At 35.2% G+C, this 25,362-nt stretch overlaps 1 protein-coding gene across 1 annotated transcript in view; it reads right to left on the reverse strand.

Moving 5' to 3' along the window:
• Positions 1-25,123, reverse strand: part of LOC150090562 (eukaryotic translation initiation factor 4 gamma 3-like) — a 144,112-nt gene extending 118,989 nt beyond the window's left edge. The window contains exon 1 of the mRNA XM_090371591.1: positions 24,930-25,123. The gene's annotated coding sequence lies outside the window, so the exon portion shown is untranslated. The remainder of the gene's footprint in view (positions 1-24,929) is intronic.
• Positions 25,124-25,362: the final 239 nt, after the last annotated feature.

Genomic DNA, 25,362 nt, shown 5'->3' on the forward strand with positions numbered 1-25,362 from the left:
TTGTGTTTGCTGATCTCCTTTGCTAAATGTCTCCTTCACTTTCTAAAAAAAGTAATTATTGTATCAAATTGTTGTTGTTATTTGGTTTTTAGGAGCATTAGCAACTAAGGCCATATTGCTCCGGGGATATGCAATGATCATTCCCTGACCTTTCCGCATCCTCCGTATTTGGTGATCACGGGCTCGAACCCCGGTCTAATCAAGGAGCGTGTGCTACGCACTGCTGCTCCTGCCCACCTGGCTACGGAGGCACCCAAAAATTTTGTAAGAGTTTCCTTTAGAAAGCCATCTGACTTCTATGTCAAAGGGGCCTTGCATACTGTTCTTCACTATCAACATAAAATTTTCTGAAAAGGCAATCATTTGTTATGTGAATATTTTATTGATGGTTTGAATAACTATACTGAGAAATTGATAAAGAACTGGACTAATATTTTACAGCTAGATGATGTCGATGCAGTGTATTGCAAGAACTTCTCTTCAGGATTTACTTCCTTTAGGTGGGCTATAAAACTTTTGTCTTCCAACCATGGAGGTAGCACCATCAGTGCACAGGATACCAAATTTTCCAACAGTACTTGTTTTTAATCAATGTTTTTATAGCAGCAAAAATGGATGCTCTAGTACAGTCAGTTTCTATAGATTTTACAAACATCTCTTCTTGCAATTTGCAGTCATCGAAATAACAAATGTATGCCATCAGAAGGGCCTTATTGTCAGTAACTGTGGATTCATCAATCCGAATAGAAAATTCTAGTTTTAAATTTGTCAATTAGCTGCTCTTCAATGTTAACTGATGTCTCAATTTGTTTTCGAATTGAATCATTGCTCAATGGGAATGCTTTTAAAATACTGGAAGGATTTTGATGAATGTCTGTTGAAATTACAGTCTAACGTGGGTAGTATCATAGTCTCAGAAACTGTGTGAGCCCTACCAGTTTTTGCAATGATTTCTGCAAGACTCAAATCATTCTATCATCATTTGTTTGTGTGTTGTTCTTAAATAAGGAAGTAACAGTATTACGTTGCTCAAAATTCTGTTTTAAATTTTTAAAATATTCGATATGTTTACCAACTTTAACCTTTTTAAGTGATCTAAAAGTCTTGTTGGTTTCATAGCCTCATTTGAAAAAGAACTATTACACATAAGATACATGGGCTGTTTTGAGTCGAATGGGCTTTCAATAAAATAGCTAGATATTCAACCAGATACTGTCTACACTTTCTTTTCAGCACTTGACACGGTTGAATAAATTCAAAGAATTAAATAATTTATTTAACTCTCATAGCCCATGTCACTCACAAAAGCACCACAGTTCAAGAATAAACAACTTTCACATATAAACAATAAATCAATACTAATTGTGGCTTAGAAAGTAAAAACGATAGACGAACATTGTCATCCCATCCGTGCCTCATGTATTGACCAATGAAACAAAATAAATAAATCCATGCCCACCATGCCGTCAGAAAGGTGGAAACACCAAGGATTGCAGAGACATTACCTCTGAAAGCTCTTGGGCATTTAATGCCTATGAAAAAAGCAAAGGTGGTTGAATTAAATCATGCCCACTATCTTCCTTTTATCAAAATTTGTCACTCATTCCTAATCCTCGTATAATATACCTATATGTTAAAAATCAGTTGTCTCAGGGATAAAGAAAACCCAATGAGAGAAATTAAATATTAAGGAATAAGATGTCATCCTGTAGGGTCAAACTTTGGAGGACCACAAACCATTGTAATACCCATGATTTTTTTGCCTCCCTAAAAACAATTTTTGCCCACTTGGGGACAATATCGCCCACGTTGAGAATCCCTGCTCTAACATAAATCTGCCAGCCATTTTTTTTTCCTGACTCAAAGCAACAATCTGAAAACAAAGAACTCCCATAATATTAGTAACATAATCATGAATATCAGCTTGTATCAAATACAATATGCACTAATCCTTTGAGTGGGGAACCACACATATAAGAGGTAATCCCAGAACAAAGTTAACTAAAAAAAAAAAAAAAAAAAAAAAAGACAGATTCACATCATCATCATTAGCCACATGGTGCAAGGAAGCCTGAGGCTTTTGCTACACCAGGAGGGAAAAAATTTCTGAGTTACCCTGAGAGAGAGAGAAATCACCAAGAAAGAGAAGGATGATGATATCCGGGACCCTGGATGTGCCAAACCCAATACTCACCATATGGGAGCTCCTGGGGTTAAATCAGAATCACAAATGAAAATTTATCATTAAAATACCTGGTTAGTTTATACCTACAGGTCCATGTTATCATAGTTACACAAAGAAAGAGCACAATTAATGGGCATAATTTCCCCAGACAATCTGGAATTCAAAAGAGAAGGAGATCAGGTAACTAACTTTGGAATTCTCCAATAAATGTATTCCATATACTGATGCTCATAGCTGATGAGCATTCTAAGGAATCACTGTAGAGTTTAACTTACACTTTGACTAAGGCAAGATTAGCATATCAGTTCACAGTGAGTATTGACTTGCAGAGATAAAATTTGGCATTCAACCACTGGATTAAAAAAAAAAAAAAAAAAAATATATATATATATATATATATATATATTCAGCTGATGGAACTGAATAAAGACAAGACTGAGGCAGATGGAGCCATAAAGAAAAACAAGAAATGTTATTCAAGTCCTGAGATTATTATACATTGTATATATACTTTATTTGTGTAGGTGATTTTAAAGGGTGGGGGAGGGAAAATCTCAAACTCACTGTGTGAATTTGTTGTGAAGTGCACTTGCTAAGCCAGTTGTTGCAATTAATGCATATACACAATACTGCTATGAGATGGCACACATCTGCATTGCTAATAACAATTCTAAGTCTAGGCAGGGCACTGACTTGTAGTGAGCCATACCCACTACAACTGTTTGCCTTGTCTGTTGTGCACTTCACAACAGACAAAGCAAATTAAGCTAAAATGGTCTAAACAGAATGTCAACCTAGTTCCTTAAAGGGAAAAAAAAAAAAAAAAAAACTGTATGCTATCCAAACTTAAGATTCTAGCTGTGGCTGCCTTCATGGAAAGCTTGAACTAAAACTAATGATATCAAAGTCTACATAAATTGATGTTTTTTTTTTTTAAATTGCTTCTGATATTGTAAATATGGGTAGGTGAAGTTGCCTGTATCCATAATACTGTAGTCACAGCATAAGAGCAATACTGTGATTAAAATCAAGGAGCAATATCCATAATACTGGTGGTTACAGTTATCAAAAATATTGCTCTTATACTGAAATGCTAACTTCAGAGCAATCTTTGATTAACCATTTTTTTCTTTATATGACCCACATTTGAGTCAACCACCCATATTCTCAATTACATAAACCTCAATACTTCTACCAAATTTTGCATAAATTTCAAATCATATGTGGCTTAATAATAATAATAAAAAAAAAAAAACTTTAAAATAGAATAAATTAACAGTACTTAAGTTATGATCTTACAGAAAAATACATAAAACAAAATGCAGCATGATTTTATCAGAATCATAATATATTAAAATCTCTTAACTAACACACACGCAGGGATCAAGCAAAACACTAAGCTTTCAGCACTCTTAAAATAAACACCTGAAACATGATATGGCCATAAATACTGGAGTTTCAGCAACTTTTAAAAAAATTCTAGTTTCTGTTACTGACAACATAACATTAAATCCTTTAACTTAGAATTGTAGCTGTCTGCTCTATTAGTAAACTGTTAGAAGCATTCTGGATTATTTAAAATATCAAAAATACCATTGGGCATAAATACAACAAATGTCATTATTTACATTATAGCTATTACAAGATAAGTTCATTTTTACAGGTTCAGTAAAATACACAGATAAGTTTTAATAACTGGTGTTAGTTTTTTTTAAAACTATGACAAAAAAATACCAATAGTCTAAACTATTTCTGTTGAATGAAATGCTTTCAGTTTTAAATAGGTTTTGCACTATTTATGAGTTCAAGGTCCTACTGTTCTTTTTCTCTGGCCTTCTAATTCAGTAAGGTTTTAAAAGGAGCATTTACCATTATTGGCAAGCAAACTGGTTTTGCATTCTATTACTGTAAATAAGGAGGTAGACAGAAAAAGGGCAGAGTACTTGTTCTCTAATGTAGTTAGCTTATGTTCAAAATTTTCTTAGCTCATTATAGAAATGCTTACAGAATTAGAATTCCACCTCTTTGCTCTTATACTGAAAAGCAAGAAAATTCCCTGCCCCCTTACTACTACAAATCTCACTTCAATGCTGGTAAAAAAAAAAAAAAAAAAGCATGTTTCATGGATTTAAAATTAGCCTGTAATGCAAAATTGAACGATCATGAAAAATAATGCATTTACTGCTGGTCAAATGAAAACTTCCAAAACTACTCAATTTTAATTCACTACATGCACACCCTCCACCATCAAAAAGCTTGATTCTGTATGGTGAGGGGGATTAGAACAAAGCCAGCAAAAAAAGTAATTCTGAAAGAGAACAGAAAAGGGAAGCCTCAAAAGTCAGAGCAGAGCACTGTTCTCAAGATCAGCAAGTCTTGCTGTTTACCAAAGGTCACAGACTGGTCTGAGTTTATCACAGGCTGCTAGCAAGCTAAATTTTACAATGGCACAATACAGGGAAACTTTCCAAAGACTATCCAATACGCGTGTATATTTTAGGCTAATACAACGAATTTCCATATATACATAGTGCAATTTAAATAAATTATTTTAAAAAATTATGGTTGGCAATTTAAGAAATTAAGGATCCACTTGGCTGTAAACATCTATAAAAATGCATTATTTTCTATTTGTAAAGGAAAGGAAATGGAACAATGTTGTTAGTAACACACAAAATGTTAACAATTAGTACATCACAATTAGCAGGATAGGTTCTCAAACAGTTTCCTTATCAGTACCCACAAGAATCTCTCAGATTATTATTATTTTTTTTTTTTTTTTCAATTCATTTCAATACTGATCAACAGGTACAAGGTATAATTACCAATAGGCTTTCTTTCCCTAAAAAAAAAAAAAAACCTAACATTCATTTGATTTTAATAAAACAGCATAATATTGTTTCATTAAAATGCACTTTTTTTTGTAGAGTATACATTAATGCCATCAAACTATTTTAATCTCCACTTTGGTATTACTGTTGTAAGGATGGAAATCTTTATTAATGCCTGAAATTTTTATTAAAATCCTATAGAAGTTAATAATACACAAGTTCTACCCAAATCATAAAATAGCATTAGACTAACCTTCAACTAACTTTTTTGCAAAAATTAAAATAAAATTTCATTTATACTTAGTGAAGCCAAGACCAAAAGAGTTTACATCAGTGGTTTTCAACCAGGGTGCTGTGGCACCTTAGGGTGCTGCAACAACATTCCAGGGGTGCCATGTAATTTGGATTTAAGTTACTTAAACTTATTTTTTAAATTTATGTTTATTTCATTATAAAAAGATGTACAGTACTTTAATTTTGTGATAATCTATAATTTATGTTTACTGAGTACCTCTATATAAAGAATAAAATTATATATATCATTTGTATTATGAAATGTAATTTTTATAATTATATTATTGAAATAACTATCATATAACATATATTTTTAATATTACACATACAGAGAGAAAGAATCGGATCTAACAGGCAGAAAATTGAGTAGGGGTGCCACAAAACAAAAAATACTTAGGGGTGCCTTTATTTAAAAAAAAAAAGGTTAAAACCACTGATTTACATCATCATTAACTATTTTATTTCAGCTGATTTACCAATGCAACAGCTAACAATGAACCATACACTTTTCTATGGAGTGTATATGGGCTCCATTTTGCAAATGTGCATCTTCGTGAGTTATCCCATAACCACAGCCAGCCCCCCATCCCACCACAAGAGTTCCATTTATACCTCCATAAACACTACTGTATGACCACATTGGTCAAAAGAATTTAATTAATCATTTTGATAAGAATATTATTATACAGAATTACATTGGCTCAAGCCACGTTCAACTCAACTATATTATCATATTAGAATTCTGCCCAACAAGCCAAATATAAAATTAAACAAAAATAAGTTTTCGCATGCCACAGGGTAGGGGCCGACTAAAATTAGTAAGCAGTCTTTATTGTTATTATAAAAAATAAATGAAAGTAACAATACTTGAAAATTTATTAAGATAACTTTGTTGCTGTATTATTCTAAAGTATTAGCATTAGTAAAGGCATTTGATGCAAGAAAGCAAGCTTATGCAGCATCAGCCAAAAAAAAAAAATTTATCTTCAAATAAAAGAATGAAAATATTATAATATAAAAGCAAAAGTATTATAATACTTTTAATATTAATAAGCCATTTATAGATGGCCACATAACCCTATATTTTCATGTGTACTGCTTGTGGCACACTTAGCACTGGTTCAACAACTCTGATCTAATATCAAAAAATTAGACTGGTTGTTTGAATTAGTAAAGCTAACTACATTCATAATGCATTTTGCAAAAATGCATTATGAATGAAACTTTGAAATTAGTATATATGTGGAGAAAGATCAAAGGATATGTCACCTAAAATGCCATTGTATGCTACTGCTGTTTTGTGACATGGTATATTTAGACATTATCAAGATTTTCATACCATCCCATATGAATGCCTTTTGCATTAAATGGAACTATAACGTCGGCAAGATACTATAAAACTACATGTGTACTTTTGATATTGAGAAGTTTGAAGAACAGTTTGAATAACTGAAAAGAAAGTGGTTATAAATGGCTACTTCTCTGGACTAAAAAGTCTTCAGTGAAGTTCCCTAAGGTATTGAGTCCTTTGTTTCTATGATATTTATTAATAACAACAACGAAAGCATAAGATGTCAAAGTTTGCTGACAGCACAAAGGTTGGAAGTTTGGCAAATGATAAGCAGGGTAAAAATCAGAAGCCATTATAAATCCTCTGCAGGATGGAAGCCTCCTCGACAATTCATGTTGAGGGAAATGGACCATAATCTGCCATGTTGGTCCAGTGTGGGTTGGCAAACTGACCATATTTAGAAGTCAGAGGCTTGAACCCCAATCTACTCAGTGTGCTACCGCACTCCCGCCCCTGACCACTCGAATAAGGAGACCACAAGCAGGGTACATTGTTTTAACAAGACCTAGATAAATCTATTCAACTTGTCTGGAAATTGGCAGTCTGAAGATACAATATTGAGAATGCACATGACTCCTACCTTTAGGGTAAAATGTATCACAGATGGAAATGACTAACAATTATTCCTAAAAGGCAGGAGTTCATGTGCAATCCAATGTGATATCTTATCAGATTGCACAATTAGACACATGCAAACAGCCATATGATGTTTTATCTACAGGAATATATAACATTGCTTAAGCCACTTCTTGAGTACTTTACAGGTTTGGAACACCTATTTCAGGAATGACACTGATCTTCTGGAAAGGTTACAGCAAAACCACAATTTGTTTATTGATACAAACAAGAATTCTTATCGAAAGACTTCAGTTTTGTGGCTGAAAGTCTCAAGAGCAAACATTTTGCATAGTTACTTGCAATGTTATGGCATATCATGGTTACTTGACAGAGTTACTTAACCTACAGGGGACATTAAAAAAAACAACAGCAGCAAAAGTATGGTTGTCTTTATTAACTTTACCAATCAGTTTTTGAGAAAAAGCCAAGAAACAGTTTAAAATGGAAAACTTAAAAAAAAAAAATTCTGAATTCTGATATTATATTGTATAAAAATATCAAATAAACATTACAAAACAGGCTTGTTATTCAAAGAACATGTCAGCAAAAAATCAGGTAGCAAAGCCAAAAATAAAACAGCCTTTATGGCTATTTTATCATTAAATCAGGTAGCAAGTAGGTAACACTAAAAGATACTGAAACTCTATGGAAAGTTACCATAGCAATGGGCATTTTTGGTGTGCATAGTGCTTGCAGCATTTCAATGACTAAACTTTTCCAATTAAAAAAAAAAAAATGGAGATCAAAAGTGAATATCCTACTGAAATAACACTAAAATTTATACTTCATCATCATCATCATCATCATCAGCCATTTTCAATCCACTGCAGGATGAAGGCCTCTCCAGCAACTTTCCAGTTCCTTCTGTTTTGAGCATTGGACATCCATTTACTATCCACAAACTCATGAATTTCATCTATCCATCTCCGCCTTTGTCTTCCGGGTTTTCTTTCTAGCTCCTCTGGATACCATTCTGTTATTTTCTTAGTCCATCTGTCATCATGTCTTCGAGCTATGTGTCCTGCCCAAGACCATTTTAGTTCTTTAGTTTTGATAAGAATGTCCTTTACTTGAGTTTGTTGCCTAATCCATGTGTTTCTCTTCTTATCTAACAGTCTTATTCCCAATATGATTCGTTCCATTCTTCGCTGTGTAGTTCTCAGCTTCTCTTCCATTCTTTTGGTGAGTGCCCAAGTTTCACTTCCATAAGTCATGATGGGGAGTATACATTGGTCCATTATTTTACGTTTCAGACAAACTGGGATATTGCTCTTCAGTATGTGACTATATTTCCTGAATGCTATCCATCCAAAATTTATTCTTCTCTTGACTTCCAGCCATTTATCATTATTACAGCTAATAACTTGTCCCAGATAAGTATATGACTCCACCTTTTCAATTACTGCTCCTTCAATCATTATTTCCCTTTCTGTGGCATACTTGTTCATCATTACTTTTGTTTTAGCCATATTCATCTTTAGTCCAAAATCCTTACTAGCTGTGCATAACTGATTAAGATTTTCCTCTAATTCTTTGGGATCATGGCTTATGACCACAATGTCATCTGCAAATCGTAAATGGTTTAGGTACTCTCCATTCACATTGACTCCTTTCTGCGACCAGTCTAATCTTCTGAAAGCTTCCTCAAGGGCAGCAGTAAACAGCTTCGGAGATATTGCGTCTCCTTGTCGAACTCCTTTCTCAATTTTAAATTTCCTACTGTCTTTGTCTAGTCTAATAAAGGAGGTAGCACTCTCGTATATTTTCTTCAAAATCATAATATATGGGGTATCAATGCCTTGTCTTTCCAGTGCCCGAAACGTTGCCTTATGCTGTATGGAGTCAAATGCCTTTTCATAATCCACAAATGCCAGGCATAATGGTGTTTTATATTCATTTGCTTTCTCCATTAGCTGTGATATTACGTGAAGGTGATCCATAGTTGAGAATCCTGTCCTAAAGCCAGCTTGCTCTTTCGGTTGATTCTCATCCAGTATTCTTTCTAATCTGTTAGTAATGACCCTTGTGAACAACTTGTAGATGTGGGATAACAAGCTAATTGGTCTATAATTTCCAATTTCTGATTTATCTCCTTTCTTATGCAGCAAAACTATGATTGCATTATTCCACTGCTTAGGCGTCACACCTTTTCTAATGCACTTTGTGAAGAGCCTTGCCAGTTTTTGTGTTATGTCTCTTCCTCCCAATTTTAACAACTCTACAGTAACTTCATCTTCCCCCGGGGCTTTCTGATTCTTCATTTTCTTCAATGCATGCTCTACCTCATCAGGAAGAATATTGGGTATGTCGTATGCGTTACTACTTTGCAATCCATCTTCCCCACTGCTGGCATCATTCCCCTGCTCCTTGTATAATTCTCTATAGTAGTCTTCTGCTATTTGAATTATGCCTTCTCTGCTGTTTATAAGTACACCATCACTATTCTTCAGTTTCAGTATCATTTGTCTTTCTGTATTACTGCTCATGGCTGCTGATTTAAATCCTTTGTTTTCCCTTAATGCTTGTTCTACTTTTCTTGTGTTAAATCTTCTTATGTCCTCTCTGAGTCTCTTTCTAATGGCTTTGCATAACTCAGTATACTCAATTTTCTCCCTGTCAGTGTTTTTCTTGCTCTTCATTTGTCGTCTTTGGTTCATCATGACAAGTGTTTCTTGACTAATTTTTTCTTCTTTGGATTTCTGTTTCCCTATAGGTTTCTTGGGCTTTATCACTTTCAGAAAGTTGTAATATTCCTCGTCGATATCTTGGTCCTGAGAAGTCTGCAGAAGCTCAAACTTGTTCTTAAGTTCCAGTACATACTGCTTTTTCTCCTCCTCTGTTATTTCAAAGACCTTTGTATTATTTACTCGAGTCAGTTTTTTCCTTTCCTTTCCTACATCTATATCAAGTGTACATCTTACCATTCTGTGATCACTTCCAACATTTACCTTATTCAGGACGGTAACATCATTCACAATATATCTTCTGTTAGTGAGGATGAAGTCGATTTCATTAGTAGTTAATCCATTTGGACTCTTCCATGTCCACTTTCTGTTCACCCTTTTCTTGAAAAAAGTGTTCATTACTGACAGTCCTTGAGATTCTGCAAATTCCACAAGTCTTTCACCTCTTTCATTTCTTTCACCAATTCCAAAATTTCCTATAGTTCCCCTTTCTGTGCTGTTTTGTCTTTTTCCAACCTTAACATTGAAGTCTCCCATAATAATAGTGTAGTGGGTTTTCTGCTCATCTAGAAGACTCTCAATTTCAGTGTACATTTCTTCAACCTCTTCATCATCATGGCTCAATGTTGGTGCATAAATCATTATAATCTTTAGCTTGTATCTCTTAGAAATCTTGAGTATTAGTCTTGACACTCTTGGTGATGTACTTTTGAATTCCAAAATGTTGTTTTTAAAATCTTTATGGACCAGAAACCCAATTCCACCTTATAAGTGATTCATTTCTTCTTGTTTCAGCCAACCCGATGATATTCCAATTCACATTTTCTAATTCCTTTTCCAGCTCTAATATCCTGTCTTCACCGATGAGTGTTCTTACGTTATAACAGGCCAAGTTCAGTTTCCGTGCATGGCAGCCTGGTCGTACCCAGAGATTCTTAGCACCCTCTGCTTCCACTCTAATCCTCTCGCTGCCGTAAGAGGGAGAGTGAAAGCTGCTGGGGACTGAGGGCCATTTGTTTCGTCGTGCTTTCATATTGCTGGAGGGGTTGGTCTTTTCCTCTTCATGCTGACCAGGCATCTTGAAGAGAACCACTCTACACGTTTGTTGCCACCTAAGTGACGTAACAGGGCTTACCATCGAGAAGGTGTGCATGAGTGGATTTTAGGGAGGCAGGCCAACCGGACTTCTCCTAAATCTTCTGTAATAGAGAGATATTGGATCCATCAGTGTTTTAGGCTGAGTGTCTGATAGCACACAGGATACCTGTTCCCTTCTAAATTTATACTTATGGGATTCTAACAGATATTTAATTTCATCAAGTTTTACTATTATTGTTATTAACCCCACTTGCATGCCAACTAGACAGTTAAGGCTTTGAAAGGCTTCAGTAAATTAAGAGTATAATATATATTTTCTTTCACAAGTGGCACAAACTACAGGATATGCATTTAAATTAACAAAGGATTTTTATTTTCATTAGGCTGATGCTAAGCCAACTTCTTCACAATGATGTCTTTATTAATACTACTTTTAGCATAATTTTTTTCTTAGCCTTGACCAGCAGTGGTGAATGAATCTTTTTCTGCCATTTGCCGAAAATAAACAAACAAAAATATAACAATTTTGTACCATACAGGGGAAGAAAAAAAAAAAAAAAATTTTGCATGACAAGAGGAGTGGGAGAAGCTGGCTAAAATTAAGTGGTCTTTATTGTTATTATAAAAGAGGTTATGCTACTTAATTTCTAGTGGGAACTTTGCTGCTATGTAATTCTGCACACAAATGCTGTTTTTTCATTTCCAGATGTGGCTGATATAAAACAAATATAATATAATAAACCAAATTATAATATAAACTTATGGATGGCTGTAAGCCCATATTTTCCTGAGTGCCACTCATGACATGCACCAATAGTTCATCACCCCTGGCCAAGACTTTTGCCAACATTAAAATGACGGAAAATTAGCTGCCATATTTATAAGATATAGTTATCAGACACTCAGCCTAAAACACTGATGGATCCAATATCTCTCTATTACAGAAGATTTAGGAGAAGTCTGGTTGGCCTACCTCCCTAAAATCCACTCATGCACACCTTCTCTATGGTGAGCCCTGTTATGTCACTTAGGTGGCAACGAACGTGTAGAGTGGTTCTCTTCAAGACGTCTGGTCAGCGTGAAGAGGAAAAGACCAAACCCTCCAGCATATGACAGCACGACAAAGCAAATGGCCCTCAGTCCCCAGCAGCTTTCACTCTCCCACTTACAGCAGCAAGAGGATCAGAGTGGAAGCAGAGGGTGCTAAGAATCTCTGGGTATGACCAGGCTGCCATGCACGGAAACTGAACTTGGCCTGTTATAACGTAAGATCGCTCATCAGTGAAGACAGGATATTAGAGCTGGAAAAGGAATTAGAAAATGTGAATTGGAATATCATCGGTTTGGCTGAAACAAGAAGAAATGAATCACTTATAAGTTTATCAAGTGGAAATCTGCTGTACACCAATGGAAACAGTGAAAGGAGTGAAGGTGGAGTTGGGTTTCTGGTCCATAAAGATTTTAAAAACAACATTTTGGAATTCAAAAGTACATCACCAAGGGTGTCAAGACTAATACTCAAGATTTCTAAGAGGTACAAGCTAAAGATTATAATGATTTATGTACCAACATTGAGCCATGATGATGAAGAGGTTGAAGAAATGTACACCGAAATTGAGTCTTCTAGATGAGCAGAAAACCCACTTCACTTATTATTTGGGACTTCAATGCTAAGGTTGGAAAAAGACAAAACAGTGCAGAAAGGGGAACCATAGGAAATTTTGGAATTGGTGAAAGAAATGAAAGAGGTGAGAGACTTGTGGAATTTGCAGAATCTCAAGGACTCAGTAATGAACACTTTTTTCAAGAAAAGGGTGAACAGAAAGTGGACATGGAAGAGTCCAAATGGATTAACAACTAATGAAATTGACTTCATCCTTACTAACAGAAGATATATTGTGAATGATGTTACTGTCCTGAATAAGGTAAATGTTGGAAGTGATCACAGAATGGTAAGATGTACACTTGATATAGATGTAGGAAAGGAAAAAACTGACTCGAGTAAATAATACAGAGGTCTTTGAGATAACAGAGGAGGAGAAAAAGCAGTATGTACTGGAACTTAACAAGTCTGAGCTTCTGCAGACTGCTCAGGACCAAGATATCGACGAGGAATATTACAACTTTCTGAAAGTGATAAAGCCCAAGAAACCTATAGGGAAACAGAAATCCAAAGAAGAAAAAATTAGTCAAGAAACACTTGTCATGATGAACCAAAGACGACAAATGAAGAGGAAGAAAAACACTGACAGGGAGAAAATTGAGTATACTGAGTTATGCAAAGCGATTAGAAAGAGACTCAGAGAGGACATGAGAAGATTTAACACAAGAAAAGTAGAACAAGCATTAAGGGAAAACAAAGGATTTAAATCAGCAGCCATGAGCAGTAATACAGAAAGACAAATGATACTGAAACTGAAGAATAGTGATGGTGTACTTATAAACAGCAGAGAAGGCATAATTCAAATAGCAGAAGACTACTATAGAGAATTATACAAGGAGCGAGGGAATGATGCCAGCAGTGGGGAAGATGGATTGCAAAGTAGCAACACATACGACATACCTGATATTCTTCCTGATGAGGTAGAACATGCATTGAAGAAAATGAAGAATCAGAAAGCCCCGGGGGAAGATGAGGTTACTGTAGAGTTGTTAAAATTGGGAGGAAACGACATAATGCAAAAACTGGCAAGGCTCTTCACAAAGTTCATTAGAAAAGGTGTGATGCCTAAGCAGTGGAATAATGCAATCATAGTTTTGCTGCATAAGAAAGGAGATAAATTGGAAATTATAGACCAATTAGCTTGTTATCCCACATCTACAAGTTGTTGACAAGGGTCATTACTAACAGATTAGAAAGAATACTTGATGAGAATCAACCGAAAGAGCAAGCTGGCTCTAGGACAGGATTCTCAACTATGGATCACCTTCACGTAATATCACAGCTAATGGAGAAAGCAAATTAATATAAAACACCATTATGCCTGGCATTTGTGGATTATGAAAAGGCATTTGACTCCATACAGCATAAGGCAATGTTTCGGGCACTGGAAAGACAAGGCATAGATACCCCATATATTATGATTTTGAAGAAAATATGAGTGTGCTACCTCCTTTATCAGACTAGACAAAGACAGTAGGAAATTTAAAATCGAGAAAGGAGTTCGACAAGGAGACACAATATCTCCGAAGCTGCCTCTGAGGATTCTTTCAGAAGATTAGACTGACTGCTTTCTGCAACCAATGTGAACAGAGAGTACCTAAACCATTTACAATTTGCAGATGACATTGTGGTCATAAGCCACAATCCCAAAGAATTAGAGGAAAATCTTAATCAGTTTGCACAGCTAGTAAGGATTTTGGACTAAAGATGAATACGGCTAAAACAAAAGTAATGATGAACAAGTATGCCACAGAAAGGGAAATAATGATTGAAGGAGCAGTAATTGAAAAGGTGGAGTCATACTTATCTGGGACAAGTTATTAGCTGTAATAATGATAAATGGCTGGAAGTCAAGAGAAGAATAAATTTTGGATGGATAGCATTCAGGAAATATAGTCACATACTGAAGAGCAATATCCCAGTTTGTTTGAAATGGTAAAATAATGAACCAACACGTATACTCCCCACCATGACTTATGGAAGTGAAACTTGGGCACTCACCAAAAGAATGGAAGAGAAGCTGAGAACTACACAGCGAAGAATGGAACGAATTATATTGGGAATCAGACTGTTAGATAAGAAGAGAAACACATGGATTAGGCAGCAAACTCAAGTAAAGGACATTCTTATCAAAACTAAAATGGTCTTGGGCAGGACACATAGCTCGAAGACATGATGACAGATGGACTAAGAAAATAACAGAATGGTACCCAAGAGGAGCTAGAAGAAAACTTAGAAGACAAAGGCGGAGATGGATAGATGAAATTCATGAGTTTTTGGGTAGTAAATGGATGGCCAGTGCTCAAAACAGAAGGAACTGGAAAAATGCTGGAGAGGCCTTCATCCTGCAGTGGATTGAAAATGGCTGATGATGAAGATAGATGAGTGACAATTAGGAGAAAAAAATCAATACTCAGATCTGTTTTGAATTATAAACATCTAGAATTCCTTGGGAAACCATCTTGTATTACTTAGCAAAAATCTGAAACTCAAGTGCAAATAGCATGTCCTGTATATGTAGGCCCCTTACAGTATCAAATTACAGAATTTTTTTTAAAGATTACAGACAAATAGGGCAAATTACAAAGAGCAAATTAGAAAGCTTTTGATTTAAAAAAAAAAAAAAGTCTAAAAACACAGAAATCAAGTTTATTTTAGGTGCATCAGCAACAGACCACATAACACCACTGCATGTTGTCTGTACAAGTGTTTTCACAAACTGATTTGCATATTATACAGGCTGAAGGGGGAAAAAACCAAATTATTTCTATTCCCTCCCATCCTAGATTGGTTCTCTGCCCCAAACGGAAAAGACCTTTAAAAATTCCTCCAGCCATCAATGGGCTCAATCCAAACCTTTCGAAATGAGTGATAGGTGGTGAAACACTACCATCACAGAGAACTAGAATCACAAGTATAGAAATAATTCAGGATGATATTTCACAGTAGGCACAGAAATCCACAGTTTACATTTGTAAAAATGTTTCAAATCCAGCTATAAAAGCCAAGATTTTTTAAAAAATTTTTGATAAAAAAAAAAAAACACCTCTAAATACACACACTTGCTAAAATGCAGTTTAAAAGTAGCACAAATAACACATGTGAAGAGCACAACATCACAATGACTTTGCCGTATGTTTTTTAAAAAGCCATACAGTGCAGAAAATGAAAGTTAACTAATCAAATAAGCATGTACATTGGGAGTAAGGTATTAAGTTAAGATTTAAAAAAAAAAAAAAAAAAAAAAACTCTTCTGAATGGAATGTAGACATTGAGAATATACTGATAATCCACACTGATTATCAGTGTGGAAACTTTGGGAGGAAACTGTTTCAGTTACGGTTTCGCTCCAAAGAGGAATCTTAAATGTCAACTGCAGGTTAATTATATTAAGCAGTTAAAACTATGTTATCCCAAATATAAAGTGGGTTTTTTTTTTTTTTTTCATTTTTTTTGAGATTACAAATGGCAACAGTTTGGGATGTATTTTATTTCATCCAATAGTGTTCCACTTCTATGGAAAATATAAGTGACAAGAAATATCATCAGGTATAAAAATTATAATGAAAAGCAAATTTCCCACAAAAGCTTGAAGGTTTTAGCTATTTAGGATTAACGATTTCCAAGGAAACCAGTCAACTTTCAATAAACATTTGCTTCATAAAGATTGAAAATACTATTAACAACTTAACAGAAACAGTTTATTCAAGGAACAAAATCACTTCAGCAAGTTGAATTAGTTTCATAAGCTCTTCAAGTTGCAAAATATCTAATAACACTACCTGGCAGAAGGCCCTGTAATGGCAACTAATAAGAATAAAAAGTGGCTTTATTATTCATGGCTTTAATATGAAGTAAGTCAATTTCACAATATCCTGAAAATCCTTATCTTTACACAAACCAGCAGTTTACACCTTCTATGATATGATTTAAGTTCATGTACATACTGAACATTTTCTGATATCACGAGATTTGTTTGGTATCTCTCTTTCACGTGGCCTATCACCAAATAAACACTGACCAGGTTCAGGTCAAGCTACTTAAATTACAACAAATAAGAAAGGGCAAAAATAAGATAACAGCAACTCCAATGAAAAGACATTTCAAAAGAAATTTTAAAAATGTCAAATGTTTTCAATATAATGAAATATTACATCACTCTGATTGCACAACATAAAGTAACTTCACAGATAAAAGGTTATATATTCTTTTAGTGATGCCTCATTATTAGCAATATCCAGAGTATCAACTGCATCTTTCTAGATTAATTTAATTTGTATTTAAAGTTTGTTATGAAAAAACTTCTAAATAAAAACAGAATAAGTGTCATTATCATTAAAATTATGCTTAAGAAATGTATAATTATTTTATATCATGAAAGGCTTAAAAAGAAAACATGACTTATGGATAGGCAACCAGACTATAAAACCTCAACAAAAAAACCATATAGCATAGTTTTGGGGAATCTACATAAGGCTATGCAACATTAACATGCAAGTTGCAGTGAAATTACTCCACAACATTCAGTCCAAACCAAATTGCTAAATACTATTCACTTCTAATCCTTTTCCTCTTTCTTTACATCCCAAAACCACTGATATTCCTTAGAAATATCTTCTTGAAGAGACAATATTCTTCTAAGGAAGACCTCTGCAACTAATGGTAAAAATCTAAACAAGACTTTCTTCTGTGGTTATCATAACCACGGTAAAATATCTTCATTCATGAAAACATGCTTTCCACTGTTACAAACAGAAGCCAACTAGCACTACCATAACTGCCTAAGCAACTTATAACTCTCCTATGGAGTGAGGGAAGGGAGAGTAGTTAAGTCTCCAAGTACTGACCACACAAGTTGAATTATGTCTGTACAAATGTGTTTGAGCCAATTTACCTTATATGAGGCTGAAAAAAACCCTGGTATGCATCACGGAGGGAACCCTACTCCTGCCATTTGAGATAATTTACCTCAACCAAACTGAATATGCCTCAACAAATTCTTCCAGTCTAAAAGGTAGACACTTAGAAACTAGGCTGCCTAATTTCCAGTAACCAGTGATGACAAACAGCTTAAATGGCCCATGCAAATTACCATTATTCTACTTAAAATGGTCTAGGCCTGAGTTTTGACAAGACCTTATTAAACCTCAAACTGGCCCTTTTCATCATCTACCCATCAGCCTTCTGCATGTGACCCCGATGAATAAAGTGATCAGATTTTCTGTAACACAAACCAGGACACCCTCTGTAAAGTGGTGAGTAAAAAACAAAAACTCGCAACTTTGTGTACTCATACAGAAAACTATCTTAACTGTAAAAAGAACTGGCATTTCTGGTGACATTTTGCAATTGCAAACACTCTCCATAGTAATTAATATTACACTAGTTTTAACAGTTTCTTGATCATCAAGATCAAATCAAATGCCACAAGCATTATAAAATTTCATTCCACAAATATCAAATTGCACTTCATGTTTATGTCATTTTCTCAATAAAACTGAATTTTTTTTTTCCCCCTGTAAATCAGTTTTGAATTTGTATGGCTTATTGGGAGCCATAAAAAATGATAATTTAGGACTCCGTTAAATAATTTATAACCTCACTCACTCTTAACTGAGAAACAGCTATCTGATTAGTGGCTACTGAGCATGAACAAAGGGAGACCACGCCTTGACAAAAAAATAATTTTGTTACTTTCCTTCTATTTAAATTATTTATTGTAAAGGAATAGCCATTTGCAGTGCTGTATCATTCTGCATTATTGCAAAGCACTGTAAAAAGAGTTCCTGCATCATCACAAGGAAAAACCAGTATGTGAGGTTTTACTTAATTGTTCAGGCCACCAAGACAAGTGCTATTCCTGTCAGACCAGAACATATGATCACTTTAGTAATGAAATGAAAGTCATGCAGCTCATTCCTGTGAGGCTGCAACAGCAACTCAACATCTTCCACACTGTCCTCTTAAATGCAGCACTATTGGCCAAAACTGATATCAGTGATCACAGCTAGCATGCTTTTCAAATGCTATGAAGTTGTTTATGACATCTGGCCACAACTTATGCCAAACACTGTTCACACAGAAATATCTTATCAGGCCTCAGTATTAATGATGACAATCATTATGTTATACACTGAGTGATCACTGAATTATGACCACCTACCTAATACTTCGTAGATCCTCCTTTTCCCCTCAGTACAGCAGCTATCCGAAGTGGCATTGATTCAACAAGATGTCAGAAGCGTTCAGGAGGTAGGGCCAACCAAGCTGTGTAATGTGGCTAACAACAATGCAGGTATGGAGGTGATTGGTGTATCCAGACGCCTGATATGCCTTTCCATAGTGTCCCACAAGTGCTCTATGGGATTGATATTGGTGGAGTTCGGGGGCCAATCAATATGCTGGAAGTCAGAACTGTGTTCCTCAAACCATTCCTGCAGATCAAGTGCCTGATGGCTCGGCGCACTGTCATCTTGGAAGATACCATCGCCATTCGGGAAAAAGTGTAACATAGCAGGGTGTACACAGTCAAGCAGTTGACAAAAGCAGAGACCACTGATACATTGTTCCACATGCACCAGGGGTCCAAGTTCCTGCCAGTGAAACATGTCCCACACCATACAACTGCCTCCGCTGGCTTGCATTTTTGAAACCATGCATGATGGATCAAGAGCCTCATATTGTTGACGGCAAATCCGTACACTACCATCCACGGTGTGGAGTAAATAACATGACTTATCCGACCAGCACACCTTCCAGTCTTCTAATGTTCAACCTGCATGCTCTTTGCACCAGGTGAGTCTACGCCGATGAACCTTCGTTAGGAGAGGATACTGTAGGAGTCACCTGCTGGTATAGCCCATACGTGCAACGCATGGTCATGCCAGATATTTTTCCAGGTTGGCCCGTGTTGTATTGGGTAGTCAACTCTTCAACAGTGCTGTACCTGTTTGAGTCATTGGACCCAGTGCTCACCTCTAACATCAACCTTTCGCTGACCTTTGCAGTTTTGCCGTCAGGTTGTTGTTTGACCATTTTGATGCCAGTCCTGGTATACTTTAACAACGGTGGCTCTTGAACACCACACCGGTTCAGCCGTTTGGGAAATCGAAGCACCAGCTCATAGAGCTCCCACAATCTGTCCTTTATCAAAGTCCGACAAATCCTTCCCTTTACCCATCACGCTCAGAATTTTACTACCTGCCGAACCACTGACACCTTATCTATGCTACGTAGGTCGACTAACTGCGCACTCTCGTACCTCACATGGTCAATGGGTCACATTCAGTTTTCATAGGGGTATAATTCAGTGATCATTTAGTGTATACCTTTCACCAATCAGTCCCTCATAGATCATATCTTTCCAATCAGCGTCCTAACTGACTGAAAGTAGATAGTAAGCTTTAAACACAGCAACAGCACTCTGATCTATGGGATGCAGAATAACTGTGGTGGCAGATAAACAACCTCAACTAATAGGTCAGTTCTGTGTATGTTGAAGGTTTGTGTTTGGTCTAGGGCATTGTCCAGAATTAACAACTCTTACTTTTAACCATAATTCATTCACTGAAAAGAATAACTTAATATAGGATGGAGATAACTTGCAAATTGAAACACTTCGCTATGTTGATTTTGAAATGGTTTACAAAACCGGGATAACAAAACTTAAATTTAGAGGTACCACGTGTTCCAGTCCCACTCTGTCAGTCATCTTCGGTGGATTTAGAAAGAAAAAATAAAATAATAATAAGCTTGATATGCCTTCATCAATAAATACTGAAAACAGTAAGAGGTAGTCCACTAATAACTTCAATCCAAGAAGAGCAGTGTCCATTTATAATCACTACCTTCTGTCACTCAACCATCTCTTTATCCATAGTAGTAACTGCCCCCCAATGGCACACTGTTCCAATTTGTGCCGCAGTCTTTATGTGTAATAATGTCAAAAGCTTCACCGAAATCTAAGTATATCAGATCAAAATTATTTATGTTTCCGTTGTTAGTCAGCAGCTAATCAGACTGTCATACAAGATCACCCCTTAAACTCTTAATTCTAAATCCATTGAAGGAAACCCACAAAGGGTCAGAATAAGGGGTATCAATAAATTGAAAATTTAAGTTTATTATCCTAGTTTCATAAATCAATTCAAAACCATGGCAGTGAAGCATTTCCTTTTGCAAGTTATTTCCAATCCACTTTTCTTGCAATAATTCTTTAATAGTTGTACAGAACTAATGCAGGAACCAATTAGTAAAAACATTCAGTTGCCTAGTCTACAGTTTAAGTACCTGATGACAGGCAAGTATTCCTTGATATAACCCTTCATAGCCCATGTGTAGCAGAATGGTACAAGAGGGTTCTTTCGCTTCACATTTCCCAAAGGAGTTCAGGACTGCTAAGGAAGAGTTCAGGCCATCTTTGGATGCCACTGTTGTTTTTGTTATTTATATAGCACATTAGCAGCAGGACTATACCGCATTGTGTATTATGTCTGCATGCGTTCACTTGCACAATTTGCATGTTGTTCCGTACTTCCTCAGCTTGAGACTGACAAAGCCTTTAAGAATTTTTCCAGTCTCTAACAGAACATGAATCCTGACCTCTCCACATGAGTAACAAGTATCAAAATCACTAGTGTCATGGAGGATGCTTTAACTGCCTTAAAACCAGAAGTATGCTACTCCTTAAAAAAAAAAAAAAAAAAAACACTTTTCTAGGAGAAATTCTTCCTTAGAAGAGAAACTCAGGTGAGGGTATTTTCTAAAAATAAAAAAAAGTCCTGTCTAATACCCATTAAAAAACAAGATTTAGATATCATGAACCCCACTCTACTAATGTCCTGAAGGTGTCAGAAAACTCATCTGTTGCTTTCTTATCTCCACTGGAAGCGTCTCCAGAGTGAATACTATAGAATTTAAGCAGTCCTCTTAGTGATTAAACAATCCTTGACAATCTATAAATGTTTCTTTAGTGGATTCCTCCTCCTACTTCTTCAGCTCAAAAAATAGAAAGCCTTTGCTTTTTGGCATAATCACTAACCGGCTCAGGGGCATGACAAGCTGATTCATATGTTTTGCTCATGCTGTTAAGTCCTCCATAAACAGTGCTTCTGTAATCAGTTAGCTTAGCAGTAGAGACTGGAGTAGCAGACTCACCTGATGTTATAATCTTTTTCATAATTGTCCTACAGCGGACTTGCTAAAGCCAATTTATGCCTCCAGTGCATAGGTGCTATATATATATATATATATATATATAAAAAAATATTAATTTTACCTCCAGACATTTGTATAAAAAAAAGTTATGAGAATCCTACTGTCTTGAAACTTGATACTAGGTTAGCAGTTACGTGTCTCAATTAAACAAATTGTCTGTCCAACATGTTTTTTTACCTCCAGGATGATACTTTTTATGCTACATTTTTAATTCACTTGGGCATTATAACATGCTTCTGTTTAGTAGCCATATTAATCAATTATCCTTTTTCAAATTTTATCACTTAAAAAGGGTCTGCAGATAACTAACCAAGCCTGAGCAACTAGTAATGGCGAGGCACAGACAGCAATACGACTGGTTTGTAACAAGAGTGCTTATCTGCATAGCAGAACTGATTCAATCAGGAATTACATGTTTAATGAACTTAATGTCCATTAAACATCATATGTAACTGCACCACAATGAACCTACATATAACGTAAAGAAAGGTATAAGCATATATATAAACCCCATTCATTTCTCTATTAAAAATTCAAGAAAAAGAAATTTTACATCCCTTTTTCTCTTGAAGCATCAATCCATACACAGAGATCCTAAACTGATTTTGCAATTTATCCTTGACAATCTAAAAAACAGGAGAAAAATTAAATAAAATAAGCTAAATGAAATAATTTAAAATGAAAATATGCTAAATTCCTAAATGTTTAGAGCAGCTGTAGGCTGTGAATATTGATATTTCTTGGATTGTTTTAATTTACTGCAAAGGCAAGTGTGAAGGCATTATGCCAACTATGGAAGTGTTAGCACATGATTTTCAATGAGGGATACATGTATCCCTTAGAGTACAGAAAAAGGCAGTGGTAGCAAGCAGATGAAAAAAAATATTTTTAAAACTCTCAAAGTCATTGTATTTACTTTTACACAATGAATGAATATAGTTTTTTTTTTCAGGAAGGCTAAGTTGTGATAGGACTAAAGTTATTATGGTACAAAGGGATACAAGAGACTAGGGATAAATATCTTAAGTCTGCTAAAAATTGTTGAGTGAAGTAGCCAGGAAATTAAAACAAGGATTGCAATGGCCATGACAGCATTTGCAAAGAGGAGGCAGATATTTAGAGGAAAAAACAATTAGTGAGTAAAAGAGGTTAATTAAATGTTTTTTTAATGGAGCAACATAGTTTACAGGGCTGAGACATGGGCACCAAAGGAGGGTATTAGAAGAACAAGATTTTGAAATGTGGGTGTGGAGGTTTGAAAGGGTGAAATGAAAAAAAGAAAGTTAGAAATGAGAAAGTATTAAAGACAGAAGAAAATAGTATAATGAACATAAGGAAAAGAAAGAAAACTGAATTCCAAGTGGGAGAGTTTAAGAGATAACTGATGGGCAAGAGACCAAGAGGAAGGGGAATTAGAATGTTGGATGGTTTTGAAGGCCAATGTGTATTATAGGCTGAAGAAGAGGGGCTAGAGACAGATGAATTCTAGCTATCATTGATCTGCCATATGGCAAAGAATTTGACATAAGCTGATCTTCTAAAAATAGGCAAAAAACCAGTGTTAAAATTTACTATTACATTATATAATTATAAATGTTTAGCACCCTCCCCCACTTATTCAGGAGCACCTGACAAATAACCCCAGAAAAATTTCTCCCGTCATCAAAAGATACATCCATCTGGATGCTTTTAAATCTTTTGCAACTGCAAAACCCATTTGAAAATCCAAATATCTTCAAGAACAATAATTAGTTATAAAGTCCTTATAACTCTTAACATAAGATATTTGCAGAAGACTGTTAGTAAGTAGTCAAAGTAGTTTTTACTTATTCACTTTAATTTAAAATGCACTTTTTGATGCATGGCTAGTGGGAATTATGAACAAAAACTGTAATTAATATAAACATACAAAACATTCAGAACCCCTGGGTTACAGAAACACAGTGAAAACCAATACTGCAGCCTTTCTCCAAGTACACCTAAATCAGACTCCAGACTTCATATTAATCAATGTCTCCAAAGCATGGAGGTAGTTTTAGAGAGGATATAAATACTATGATTTACAATATACAATTTTAGTGAACCAGGCTACAAGAAACCTTGATACAATTTGACCAAATTTTAGATGAACCAAAATAATTAGGAAACCAATTACAGAATAAATAATCCAACAAATCATGAAAGTTGCTAACTGGAGAGGGAATCATAAAATCTTAAAATGGCACCGAAAATAAAGAATTTAACATGTAAAAGACATTTTTATATAACTGGTTGTTGGCTAATATATAGTCTAAGACTATTTTATGAACTTGAATTCTACTTTTTTTTAGTGATACTAAGACTTTTTAATTATTTTTCCGTTAACTTCACTAATGTGAAGTTTTTCCTGTAATATGTGGATGGAGGTTACGCAAGTGTGGACTATTATCCTGATTATCAGTATGTTTTATTTCCAATATGGTATATTTGTTTAGCTGCAGAAATTGCTTAGGTACCATTCTGAAGATTTTACAGTTGTAGCATATGAAATTTGACAAGCGTTTTGATATCTGAAGTCAAAAAGAATTAGTTGGAAATTTTTAGATGGCTTTTAAAATTAGGTTAAGCCACATGAAGCTGAGTGGACACGTCATTTGTACGTGCACACAGGAAAAATTCAGAAATCACGAAATTCTTGCTACACCGACAAAATTAGTAATTCCAATTATTTTCTGCTTACATTTTAAAAATGACCACCTTTTTCACTGCTTTCTTTTTGCCATGAGGCTACGAGACTAAAAAAAAAAAAAAAAAAAAATTTAACTCACATAAATCTTGATCTTATTAGTGTTAACCATGGATTTTTACTTTCTACATCATCTGGAAAGATTCATTTTATTTTCTTTAACATGATTAAAGTAAATATTTAAAAGAAAAACACCCTTTCTTCTGATATTTTTTTTCTTGTTCGCATTAAGACAAGCAAGAAAAGAACTGCTATCCGACCTACCTTCAAAGACTGCGGGAAATAAAAGTGCATTGCCTATAAACGAATAAAGCGAAACAAATCGGTATTTCTTAATACACTCTCTTTCTTAAAGAACTACGCGATCGCGAAAACCATTTACTGTCATCCACCTCAACAAAATTCGGCTTCCAAGTACAGTTACCAGCAGTTTAAAAGTATTTTCGCAATTGCTGAAGTACTGAGAAGCCACATTGGCAAGTGCGCGCAGAGGTTATGAACTATTCGAAGAAGCCAATGAGAAGCGATTGCTGTTTTCTCGGATACGTTTCTTGCTCTGAACAGCATGAGCTCGAGATTTATGCTCGAATTTTTAGATTGTACACAATTTTTTTCCATTTTGTTTTATTATCTCATTGCTGCGCACCTTTATTTAGTGATATATTTTTTTTTTATCTGCAGACAATAAACTAGAGAT

This window comes from Mastigoproctus giganteus, chromosome 1 (genome assembly GCF_048544385.1).
Source record: "Mastigoproctus giganteus isolate SK-2022 chromosome 1, ASM4854438v1, whole genome shotgun sequence".
Classification (NCBI taxonomy): domain Eukaryota; kingdom Metazoa; phylum Arthropoda; class Arachnida; order Uropygi; family Thelyphonidae; genus Mastigoproctus; species Mastigoproctus giganteus.